Consider the following 13,566-nt stretch of genomic DNA (forward strand, 5'->3'; position numbering starts at 1 on the left):
CGAGGGACAGGCGTCGTGAGCCAGGAATGTAAGGTAGATCATTTTTCCCTCCCATTACCCCTTGTGTGAGTAGGCTAGTTAGGCCACAATATTGCTTATGTATGTGGCAACAGGACTTTAATACTTTAGTAGTAGAATAGGCTGCAAGGCAGCTTGTGTCCAGGACTGTCAGAGGGGACAGTGTGTATGGATGGCAGGACAGTGAAGAAGAGGCGCCGACGTGGTGAAAAGGCCCTCCTGTGAGAGTGTGGGACTTCCTGTCTTTCTGCCCAGTTGAAGGAGTGTTGGAGGTCGTGGAAGAAGAGGCTGACGATCTCCAGACTTATTATCTATATTTCCATATTCATGTATTACTTGTGATTGTGTGTGTGTTCATGTAATTTGCATCAGTAAATTCACACATTTTATCACTGTGTTTAAGTGTGCCTCCATTATGATATTTTCTCTATGAGCATACACGAAGGTTATCATAGTACCACCTAGGGAACACTACGTTCTCTATAGCAGTTCCTATTGTCTAGAGAGTGGTAGAGACAGCACAGACTTACATAAAAGTGTACCCTTAGCCATCCGATCAGTATCAGTGCCTGAATGGTGGCAACTATTAACGTAGTGGCTAGAGAGAGGTAAAGCCACACAGACCTTCCTGGGAGAGTACCCTGGGCCAACAGTCTAGTAGCAGATCTATGGGAGTAGCAATCTTCTGGCTACAAACAATATTTAATACACCACTGAAACTGCATTGCTGGGGTGCAGATATAATAACCCAAGCTGGCGACCTTGCTAAGAAGAAAGATAGAGAAGACAGGCGGGAAAAGGAGTTCCTGCAACCTATTTTGTCTGGCAGGCAAGGACTCAGGGAGGTTATGGTTATAAGGTAAGCCTGAGTCTCCTTCACTCCCCACGGGTCTAGGCCGGAACGGTTAACAGCAGTTTTCCCCGTGTTTGACTGAAGGGCTTCCAGGGTGAATCAGTGGCACCCCCTTTTGTGGTGGAAGCAAAGACCTGCGGAGGTGGGCATTGTTGGTCCTCTCTTGTGTGACCAAGGAGACTCCGGTGAATCCCGGGAGTCGGAGGGGCTGAGTATTTGGGCCTTTGAGCCCCTAGCAGCCGAGTGCTAGCAGAGCCCCGGCCCACCACCCCCCACGTGACAGAGAACTGGCGACCTTGCCAGGATTCGAACCCCGGTAGCCAAGAACTGGGAACTTCGCCAGGAAGCGCGGATCAAGCTACAGTGTGGCCCAAATTTCAAGACAAGTGTTGCCAGGGTACTAATACAGTGTGGCCAGTGAATTCAGTAGTACTGTTACTCAACCGGCTAAGGGACTGAAACGGTGAAATTAGTGCCTACTAACTTGTCTGTGCTGTCGTGTATGCTCAATGATATAGAGATGGAGGAGGACAAAGTAAAGAAATTTATTGACACAAGGGACGAGAGAATTTTGGAGGAGTGTACCAAGGCCCAGCTCCAACAAGTGGCAAACCACTTTGGGATCAGGTTGAGGACGACTAAGGTAGCGGAGCGAAGGATAGAGATCATGGCACAGCTCACAGCTCGAGAGGAGGCGACGGGAGAGGAGCCATCTCAAGAGGAGCCGTCCCGAGGAGAGCCGTCGCAAGGTGAACCGTCCCGACTAGAGCCACCCCAAGCGCCTACCAGTGTGGAGAGAATTCACAGTGAACATGGGAGCAGTGGAAGGTCCAGCTGTAGTAAGAGGAGCCTGCAACTGGAAATAATGAAGATGCAACTGGAAGCCCAGCTGCGACGAGAGGAGAGAGAAGCGCAAATGCAGCGAGAGGAACGTGCGGCTGAGCTGCAGCGAGAGGAGCGTGAGCGAGAGGCACGGCTGCAGCGAGAGGAGCGTGAGCGAGAAGCACGGCTGCAGCGAGAGGAGCGTGAGAGAGAAGCTCGGCTGCAGCGGGAAGGAGAGAGACAACTGCGACTGGAGGAGATAAAGGCAAAGAAAGAAGTCGAATTGCGTCGCGTTGAGCGTGGTCTGCCCTCACTACCTGCACGGCGAGATGACCTCAAGGTAAGGGAACGTGACTTACCTACGTTCGAACCACAAGAAGCTGAGGCGTTCTTCGAACACTTTGAACGGATAGCAACTCTGAAGGAGTGGCCAGAAGATGATTGGGCTGCTCTGGTCCAGGGCAGGTTGACTGGTGAGGCCCGGGAAGCCTATAACATGCTGGACCTAGAGGAGTGTACTAGTTACGACGCGATTAAGAATGCGGTGCTCCACTCATTCCGGCTGACTCCGGAGATGTACCGGAAGCGGTTCAGAGAGTATACAAGAGCGTCGGGAAAGACTTACGCCGAGACCGCCAGGGATATGGAACGGAAATTCCTACGATGGTTGAAGGCGGAGGAAGCGGAGTCGGTGGATGATATCAAACGACTGATAGTGATGGAGAAGTTTATGTCAGTGCTCCATCCTGAGTTGCGAGTAAGGTTGAGAGAAGCAGGTATTAAGGACCTGAAGGCTGCAGCGGACCGAGCCGACATGCTGGAGGAGGCACTACATCTCAGGAGGGAGGGGCCGCCCAGACACTCGCCTTACCCCAGGTCGGGAGGGAACCTTAGGAGTTCAGGAGGAGCGAGGATGGGTGGGGACTCTCCCAAGAGTAGTGTACCCAATGAGGTAACCCAGTTCAAGAGCTCAAGGGACGCGGGGAGGAAGCCCCAACCTGTGAGCAGTGGACCTAGCTCGGGAGCGAGTGCTGCTGCCCGGGAACCGACGACAGAGAGTCCTAGGAGGACTCAGGGAACCTCTACCATTGGTGCTACCAGGAGGACTGGTAGAGGATCGCCTAGGAGAGGCGGTCGGTGTTACAACTGTGGGGGACGAGGACACCTTGCAAGGGAGTGCGGTCGCCCCAGGCACGGTGGAAACGTGGCTTTCGCGAGGATGGAAAGCGGAGAAGCCAACGATTATTCAGGTGATATGCCGGTGATGAGGGAGAAGAGGATCCACCCCTTTGTGTGTGAGGGGACGGTGAAGATAAGGGGAGCTGATCCTGTGCCAGCGAGGATGCTGAGGGACACTGGGTCCGACTTCACCCTTGTTAGTGAATCCCTCTTCCCCGAGGACTATAGAAGTTCCAGTACAGGGGAGGCCCTGATAAGGACGTTGGGGGGACAAGTGAGGATGCCCCTCCATAGGGTGACTCTTAATTCAGACTATGGTTGTCAGACTCTCTTGGCAGGGGTCTGTGCTTTACTGCCGAGGATGGACGCTCAGGTGATCCTAGGGAATGACTCCTGTGGGGGATGTGTTCTCCCGAATTTGATTAAGGGTGAGGAGTGTGTAGAGCCCTATCGACAGAGCAGCAAGACGGGCGCCAGTAGTGGCAAATGGAAATTGCGAGAGTGGCATTTCCGGTATGCGCAGTGACGTCAGGACGAGACGTCAATGAAGGTGATGTGAGCGGATCCAGTCACGCCGAAGAGAACATGCCGGGTGACCTGGGGCTCGATCATTTGTTCCAAGAGGAGGCCAGAGGACAAGCGACAGGTGAGGAAGCGTCGGATAAGAGTGTCCAAGTTACTCTCACCAGTCCTTTAGGTATTGACCGCACCCGTCTAGGTGAGCTGCAAAAGGAAGAGTTTCCTAGTTGGTACAGGAGGCGGAAGGAGGTCTCGCTGACCTCCTTCCACCTCCCGTACCAACTCAGGAAACTCTTCCTTTTGCAGCTCACCTAGACAGGTGCGGTCAATACCTAAAGGACTGGTGAGAGTAACTTGGACACTCTTATCCGACGCTTCCTCACCTGTCGCTTGTCCTCTGGCCTCCTCTTGGAACAAATGATCGAGCCCCAAGTCACCGACTCATTTCTTCGTGGAGAAGGGAGTGCTAATGAGGCAGTGGAGGCCGGTTAGGGAAGAAGCGGGCGATGATATGCTGAGAGTGAGGCATCAGGTGGTGGTGCCAGCTCAGTACAGATGCGCGGTGCTAAAGCTTGCACACACAGTGGATCCCGCGGGTCACTTGGGAGTAACCAAGACCTTAGGCAGGCTTCGGGAACATTTTTATTGGCCGGGCATGGACGCGGATGTAAGAAGAATTTGCAAGACGTGTTTCCCGTGCCAGAGAGCGGGGAAGAACGTCCCTGCCATCCCGAAAGCACCTTTAGTTCCAGTTCCAGCATTTGGCCAGGCGTTTGAGCGCTTAATAATCGACGTCGTGGGGCCACTACCTAAGACAAGAAAAGGGAACAATTACTTATTGACTATCATGTGTGCTTCGACGTGATTTCCAGAGGCGATCCCAGTGTGGAAGGTGACATCGAAATGCGTCATGGGACACCTTCAGCGGTTCTTTGCTTGGGTAGGTGTGCCCAAGGAGATCCAGTCCGACTGTGGAAGTGTTTTCCAGTCGAGGTGGTTTAGGCAGGCTATTGCGAGCTGGGGAATAGCCCAACTACGATCGTCTCCTTATAGACCTCAGTCGCAGGGAGCGATTGAGAGGTTCCATTCAACTCTGAAGACTATCTTATGAGTGTATTGTGCTGAACAGGGAGCGGAATGGGATGAGGCTGTCTGTCCAGCCCTGTTCGCGATCCGAGATGCTATAGTTGAGTCTCTGGGATTCTTTCCATTCCAGCTAGTGTTTGGGCACGAAGTAAGGAGCCCGTTATTGATGCTGAAGGAGCGGATGACGGCGGAGAAGATATTAGTGACAGTGGAAGAGTATGTGCGAAGATTCCATGAACGATTGAAAACGGTGAAGGAGCTGGCTGCTGATCACTTGAAGACAGCGCAAGAGAAGATGTCGATCTGGTACGACAAGAAGGCTGTCCCAAGGGAGTTCGAGGCAGGAGCCAGAGTGATGATGTTGCTACCTGGGAGGGGTAGAGTGACGGAATCACGCTTTGGTGGTCCATACTCGGTTGTTCGGCGTGTGGGTCCTGTAAATTATGAGATCAGCAAGCCGAATCGCCCTAACAAGACACAGGTGTGTCATATCAATCGTCTAAAGCCATACTTCCCAGAGGAGCAAGAGAGTGCGGGAGTGAAGGGAGCAACACAGTCGCGAGAGGGGAAATTGGTTCTGTGTATGGAGATGGACCAAGTGTTGCCAGCGGAGGAGAGAAAGTGGGCCCGTGCCGATGGTACGCGCCTGTCGAATACAGAGAGTTTGACACACCTAGAAGACAGGCTGCGTCATCTGGATAAAGAGAAAAGGAGAGAACTAGTGACCCTGATAAGAAGGAACAAGTCGCTTTTCACGGATGTGCCCCGACGGCACAAGAGTGTGGTGCACGAGGTGGACGTGTGCGGAGGAAAGCCAATCAAGCAGAGTGCTTATCGGGTGAGTCCCGAGAAGAGGAAGATCATGCGACAGGAGGTGGAATATCTGCTAGCGAATGATCTCGCTGAGCCCAGCAACGGTGAGTGGAGCTCGTCCTGTGTGCTGGTCAAGAAGAGTGACGGATCATATCGTTTTTGCACTGACTATCGTAAAGTGAATGCCATAACCGTGTCAGATTCTCACCCGATGCCCCGAATAAGTGATTGCGTCGACCAAGTAGGAAATGCAAGGTTTGTCACCAAGGTCGACCTGCTGAAAGGGTATTATCAAATCCCTTTGTCTCCGAGTGCGAGAAAGATCTCAGCGTTTGCTACTCCAGACGGATTGTACCAGTACAAAGTGCTTCCGTTTGGTATGAAGAACAGCGGAAGTTGCTTTCAGAGGATGATGAACGAAGTGCTAAGAGGGATGGAAGGCTGCACCGTGTATATAGATGATATAGTGGTGTACGCCGATAGCTGGAAACAACACATGAATCAACTGACGGAGTTATTCCAACGGTTGGAAGAAGCGAACCTGACTGTTAATCTGGCCAAGAGCGAATTCGGAAAGGTCCGATTAGAATACTTAGGTTTCGTCGTGGGTCAAGGGGAAGTGACTCCAGTAGACCAGAAAGTGATGGCAATCAAAGAATGTCCGAATCCCAGGACGAGAAAGGAATTGTTACGATATTTAGGGATGGTTGGATACTATAGAGGATTTTGCAATAACTTCTCGACAGTGGCACACCCTCTGACTGAATTGCTATCTAAGAACGTTAGATGGAAGTGGAGGGAAGCATGCCAGGAGTCCTTTGAGAAGACTAAGAAGTTGTTGACTGAAGCGCCAGTGCTGATTTCGCCTGACTTTGAGTCAGACTTTATCTTATACGTCGACGCTAGCGACGTGGGGATTGGAGCCATGTTAGCTCAAGAGAAGGACGGAGTCCACCGTCCAGTGGCATTCTACTCGAAGAAATTCGAAAAGTACCAGAGGGCTTATAGTACAGTGGAAAAGGAAGCCTTGGCCCTGATCCTGGCACTGAAGCATTTTGACATCTATGTGGGTGGAGGTACTAGACCAGTGCAAGTGTTCACCGATCATAACCCCTTGACGTTCGTGCACAGGCTTGAAGAACACGAACCAAAGGCTGACAAGATGGGCCCTACTGTTCCAAGAGTACTGGCTAGAAATCAGGCACATTAAAGGAAGGGAGAATGTGGTGGCAGATGCCCTCTCCCGGATTTACTAACCGATATGACTCTTATTTTAAGGGGAGGGGTATGTTACGGTGCCCTCTCCTATCTCTTTCGTTTGCCTGCTTTAAGAGTCATATCAGCTCTCCCTACTGATTCTCTGAGGTTCAGGGAGTCTAATGATATATGTGGCGACCAGACCGACTGCCAGTAAAGGGAAGGAAGTTACATTATAAGTTGTAAATAAAGGGAAATTGGCGCCCTGTTATAAAATGAAAGAGTATCCCCTAATGCAGATATGACCTTTTGGAAGGGACTCTAGCCGATCGCGGATTGGCCGACTTAGGTCGCGGGCGACAAATCAGGGCCCGCCATGACGTCACCGAGTGCCCCGGGCGGCGCCAACGTGAGAAGTGACCCGACCTTGGAAGCGACTTTAATACTTTAGTAGTAGAATAGGCTGCAAGGCAGCTTGTGTCCAGGACTGTCAGAGGGGACAGTGTGTATGGATGGCAGGACAGTGAAGAAGAGGCGCCGACGTGGTGAAAAGGCCCTCCTGTGAGAGTGTGGGACTCCTGTCTTTCTGCCCAGTTGAAGGAGTGTTGGAGGTCGTGGAAGAAGAGGCTGACGATCTCCAGACTTATTATCTATATTTCCATATTCATGTATTACTTGTGATTGTGTGTGTGTTCATGTAATTTGCATCAGTAAATTCACACATTTTATCACTGTGTTTAAGTGTGCCTCCATTATGATATTTTCTCTATGAGCATACACGAAGGTTATCATAGTACCACCTAGGGAACACTACGTTCTCTATAGCAGTTCCTATTGTCTGGAGAGTGGTAGAGACAGCACAGACTTACATAAAAGTGTACCCTTAGCCATCCGATCAGTATCAGTGCCTGAATGGTGGCAACTATTAACGTAGTGGCTAGAGAGAGGTAAAGCCACACAGACCTTCCTGGGAGAGTAACCTGGGCCAACAGTCTAGTAGCAGATCTATGGGAGTAGCAATCTTCTGGCTACAAACAATATATAATACACCCACTGAACTGCATTGCTGGGGTGCAGATAAAATAACCCAGCTGGCGACCTTGCTAAGAAGAAGATAGAGAAGACAGGTGGGAAAGGAGTTCCTGCAACCTTTTTTGTCTGGCAGGCAAGACTCAGGGAGGTTATGGTTATAAGGTAAGCCTGAGTCTTCCTTCACTCCCCCACGGGTCTAGGCCGGAACTGTTAACAGCAGTTTCCCCGTGTCTGACTGAAGGCCTTCCAGGGTGAATCAGTGGCACCCCTTTTGTGGTGGCCAAGGAGACTTCGGTGAATCCCGGGAGTCGGAGGGGCTGAGTATTTGGACCTTTTGAGCCCCTAGCAGCTAAGTGTTAGCAGTGATATATATATATATATATATATATATATATATATATATATATATATATATATATATATATATATATATATATATATATATATATATATATATATATATTATATATATATATATATATATATATATATATATATATATATATGTCGTACCTAGTAGCCAGATCGCACTTCTCAGCCTACTATGCAAGGCCCGATTTGCCTAATAAGCCAATATTTCATGAATTAATTGTTTTTCGACTACTTAACCTACCTAACCTAACCTAACTTTTTTGGCCACCTAACCTAACCTATAGAGATAAATTAGGTTAGGTTAGGTAGGGTTGGTTAGGTTCGGTCATATATCTACGTTAATTTTAACTCCAATAAAAAAAGTTGACCTCATACGTAATGAAATGGGTAGCTTTATCATTTCATAATAAAAAAATTAGAGAAAAAATATTATTTCAGGAAAACTTGGCTTATTAGGCAAATCGGGCCTTGCATAGTAGGCTGAGAAGTGCGTTCTGGCTACTAGGTACGACATATATATATATATATATATATATATATATATATATATATATATATATATATATATATATATATATATATATATATATATATATTATATATATATATATGTATATATATATATTATTAAATATGACCGAAAAAGTAAGATTAATAATTCTAACACGAATTTTCTCAATCTTTCGTACATTTCTTTTCACTGTTGGTGGTAATTCAAAAATCAATTCTCCAAAATTCATTTTTATTTCTAGTCTGACGCGACACTTGAGAGCGTTTCGTAAAACTTATTACATTTTCAAAGACTTTAGTTAACACATACACAACTGAATAGAACTTACACATCTCCGATTTGTTTATATCTACATTTGAGTGAGGTGGATGGGGCTCTGTAAGCTCCAAAAAACCCAGTATATAGGCAAGACAACTACATCTCTCTCTAGGCGTTTAACGATGCATAAGCAATAGGGCTCCATTAAGGAACATATAATCTCTTCCCACAACCAAACCATCACCAGAGAAATCCTAGTAAACAACACAGAAATCATCGATAGATACAGCGATAGCAGGCAGCTTGACGTTACGAGGCACTACACATCAAGAAGTCAACACCAGCAATCAACAGCCAATTAATGCACAACTATATTCTACCCACCTCAAGACTCCACTCCAATATAGAAGCATCAAGAAATATGGACCAATTGGCTTTCTACAATCACTTCTATTCAAATACCCATTGTTTCGTGTTCTGTCTTGTGTTGATGAAATTAATACCTTATTAAATACCACCTCACCCCATCCACCTCATTCAAATGTAGATATAAACAAATCGGAGATGTGTAAGTTCTATTCAGTTGTGTATGTGTTAACTAAAGTCTTTGAAAATGTAATAAGTTTTACGAAACGCGCTCAAGTGTCGCGTCAGACTAGAAAAAAAATGAATTTTGGAGAATTGATTATTGAATTACCACCAACAGTGAAAAGAAATGTACGAAAGATTGAGAAAATTCGTGTTAGATTTATTAATCTTACTTTTTCGGTCATATTTAATAATTTATGTCTACAGGAAAGACTGCTACCAAAATATACTAATATATATATATATATATATATATATATATATATATAATATATATATATATATATATATATATATATATATATATATATATATATATATATATATATATATATATATACATATATATATATATATATATATATATATATATATATTATAATATATATATATATATATATATATATATATATATATATATATATATATATATATATATACAACAACAATAATCACAAAATCACTGATCCAAGTATGCAGAAAAACCACATGTGAAAAATAAAGAACGCTTAACGTGTTTTCGGCTAATTCGCCTTCATCAGAGCAAAGTAGAATGAATGCTACTTTCATTCTACTTTGCTCTGATGAAGGCGAATTAGCCGAAAACGCGTTAAGCTTTCTCTATTTTTCACATGTGTTTTTTCTGGATGTATATATAAAAATCTCAGTCTATATATTGTATTTACTGTATATTTTGTGTATATATATGTGTATAAAGATCTTTATATATATATTTACACTGTGTAAAAAAGATCTGTGTAAACTTTTTATATATATATAAAATACAAGCCTGAACTATAGGGAGCCAGCGTATATGCACATCTATGTCTATTCTTTTGATGTAAAAGAAATAAAAGCGAAACATTTATACGTAAAGAAAATGCCTTAAATTGCAACAAAAACAACAACAACAACAACAACAATAATAATAAAAATAATAATAATAAAATCAATTGAAGCTATGAGGTGACTCAATCAATCGATACCTATAGAGCGATCAAGATACACTCCTTACTCCTGTACCACCACGACTTAAGTTACACCACCTTGGGGGGATCTCCACTGAACCAGCAGGAAGTCTGGCGGCTTGTTGTGAAGTGAAGCCAGTTCAAGTTTGTCATAAACCGGAAGCCCTCGAGTGTAAGGTCAAGTAGTCTAACTACCCAACACTCAAGCTGGTATTAACTCTGGGCGTCAACGGATCCTCTAAGTCTATTCACACAGGTAGAACCTCAGTGCCGCAGGTAATCCTCCAATCATTCTCAGTGCCGCAGGTGATCCTCGAATCATCCACAGTGCCGCAGGGAGGGAGGGAACTATCAGGGGGGAAAACGCCAAGTCATTACAACTATTTATCACTTGGGACGGGATCAGGATAAGGATTTGGGATGGGACGGAGGGAAACAAGAATGGTGCCCAGCCACTTGTGGACGGTCGGGGGGATTGAACACCAACCTGCAGGAAGTGATAGCCTCATCCTAACCTTCCGTTCTCCACATTTCCGCGTCCACAACTAACGTTCCTGTCCTCCCTTCCGCAGTGCCGCAAGTGGAAGTGAGTGGCGCGGCGGACAAGTACGTGAGGAGTGGATCCACCGCTCGGCTCGAGTGCAAAGTGAGCTCAACAGTTCAGCTTCCCGACTACATCTTCTGGTACCACTCTGGGGAGCGGCTGCTGGAGTACAACAACCCCAGAGTGAAGTTCACGGTGTCGAGGCGGGGCGGGCAGGGCAGTGAGATGAGTGTCACATCTACTCTGGTGATCTCCACCGCCAGGCCCTCAGACGCCGGCAACTATACCTGCCTTCCCTCCAATCTTCACCCTGCCACCACGCTCCTCCACGTTCTCAATGGTACGTGGCATGATTAATATAGTTGTGGTTTTATATTCAGCTACTTGTAACAAATTCCAATATGTTGACCAAACCACACAATAGAAAGTGAAGGGACGACGACGTTTCGGTCCGTCCTGGACCATTCTCAAGTCGATTGAGTCCAGGACGGACCGAAACATCGTCGTCCCTTCACTTTCTAGTGTATGGTTTGGTCAACATATTTCAGCCACGTAATTGTGACTTCTCGCCTGCAACAAGTTCCAAGTAGCACGGGCTATGGCGAGCCCGGAGTGAACATAAGAATGAAGGTAACTGCAGAAGGCCTATTGGCCCATACAAGGTAGCTCATATTTCATATCCACCCAATCTCATTCATATATGTGTCTAACCTACGCTTGAAACAATCAATGGATACTACTTCTATTGGACTTACTTGATACAGGAGCGGGGCTGTGTGTACTGCTGGCATGGTATTTGTCCATTTCTTGAACAAATCCACACGGGCCATTTCTTCCCTTGTCCATTTCTTGTCCATTTCTTCTTTAGTTCATTCAATCTCACTTCTCCAGTTTCATCTCCCAGGAGTAAGAACTATTTCTATAGACAACACAAATCTGCTGACACAGTCTCTGAGAACATCAGGATGTGACAATGAATTTTCTCTTTTGTTTGTTTTCGACATGTTTTGTGAGAATATACATATACATTCACAACGTATACACCAGAACTATACATATGTATTCCGTTCTTAGCATTGTTTTGAGTGCAAATTGTGCTTATTATTATTATTATTAATCCCACACAGAAATCACACTAACGTGATATATATAGCGAATCTATGAATGCACTTGGCAATGCTGAGGTGAAAGGTTCGAGCCTCCTCACAACCTCATTTTCTCATTATTATTATTATTGTTATTTATTCATTTATATTTCAGCAGACGAGCACCCGGCTGCAATGCACACGGGAGGAGCGACGACAACAGAGCCTCCCCCTGCATGGGGAGTACTCCTGGCGTTGGTACTCTGTATAGTGATGGTCCACGCCAACCCCCTCACAGCCCAGGCATGTGAAGGCGCGCCTATCTTCATTCCAAGCGACGTAGGCGAGGTACATCGCCCCAGGAGAAGGACTAGAAGCAGGAGGAACTCGGCGTCTGGACTCATAGCAAGGGTCTGTGATGTGTCTCTACCTCACCGCTATCCTTGTGAGAGCCGGTGCCGATCGCCCTCCTCCAGGAGACAACCGGGATCGGTTCCCTGGCGGCGGAGAGCAACAGGTTCTGAAGGCATTGATAGGCAGGGTCATCTTGCCTTGCTCACTCTGTCTGCTTCAATTCTCCACATTGCATTCAGAGTAAGCGATATAATTGGTTCACACTAACACATACAAACACTCACACATTGTGTATTAACCCTGAGTTTTATAATTTTGTATAATATGCTTAGAGTCTCAAGCTGGAAGCTTCCATTGAATAAATGCATAATCTGACATGTGCATTATAAACCTTTTTTGTATTGCAATATTATGTATATGCAGCCTCAAAAATGCAATGTTCTTCACGCAAAACTTCAGGTTAATGTAAATCTGAGTTTTTATATTCATTTCATCACATATATGCCTTTAGGAAACTTAATCTTGAATTTGGATTAAAAGGTCTTTAATTCTACTATTTTCTAAAACTTTTAATTTCCATTTAAACGGCTGCGTTGAGGATAATGTGGCCAGTGTTAAATGCTCAAAAATTTTGTTGGATAAGATTATATTATATAGCATAAATTGCAGACAAAATATAATTTTTTTCCTGAGTTCTATAGGTGTTGAATATCGCAAATAATTGACCCGGGAAAAATTCTTATTGTGGAAAAAATGTCAACGATGCAGTCAGTACCATTTTTATTTTTCAAAGGACATACCGTAAAGAATTTCCGACCCAGAAGTTCCAATTCGTTGAATATTTCAGAAATAAAATACAATTCTCATCGCCTATGGTGCACACAGCTCAGCAGATAACGATCTGAAGCCATTTTTTTGCAGTATATTTGAAGTCATATCTCGACGTCAAGATACGACGTCAATATCACGGCTCTCACAGACGTCAATACGTCAATCGCCACGTGACGCATTACATTTTCTGAGCCAAAACCCACAGTGTTTTAGAGATTGATATATTGTTTCATAAATAATGAACTCATTTACTTGTGATTTCTGATGGCAAATCACCTTGAGTTTCTTGTATAGTGATTAGTACCCTAAGAGGTGATTTCTATTTCTGTGTTATTAATTTAAGTTCTGAATCGAGCTTATGTAATGTTTTCCAAATAGCTGTTTTTTTAACATTTTTTCCACAATTATTATTTTTCTTTACGATAATCTTTGTTTGTAATACACCAAGCTAAGATTTGGGCTGAAATTTTAAACTTAAAATATATATCGAATATTGTAATTTTACTCCGAATAATTAATACTTATTGTATTTTTTA

At 45.0% G+C, this 13,566-nt stretch overlaps 1 pseudogene; it reads left to right on the forward strand.

Moving 5' to 3' along the window:
- The window catches only part of LOC138364591 (uncharacterized), a 68,991-nt pseudogene extending 56,417 nt beyond the window's left edge, over window positions 1–12,574 (forward strand).
- Window positions 12,575–13,566: the final 992 nt, after the last annotated feature.

This window comes from Procambarus clarkii, chromosome 14 (assembly GCF_040958095.1).
Source record: "Procambarus clarkii isolate CNS0578487 chromosome 14, FALCON_Pclarkii_2.0, whole genome shotgun sequence".
In the NCBI taxonomy this organism is placed as follows: domain Eukaryota; kingdom Metazoa; phylum Arthropoda; class Malacostraca; order Decapoda; family Cambaridae; genus Procambarus; species Procambarus clarkii.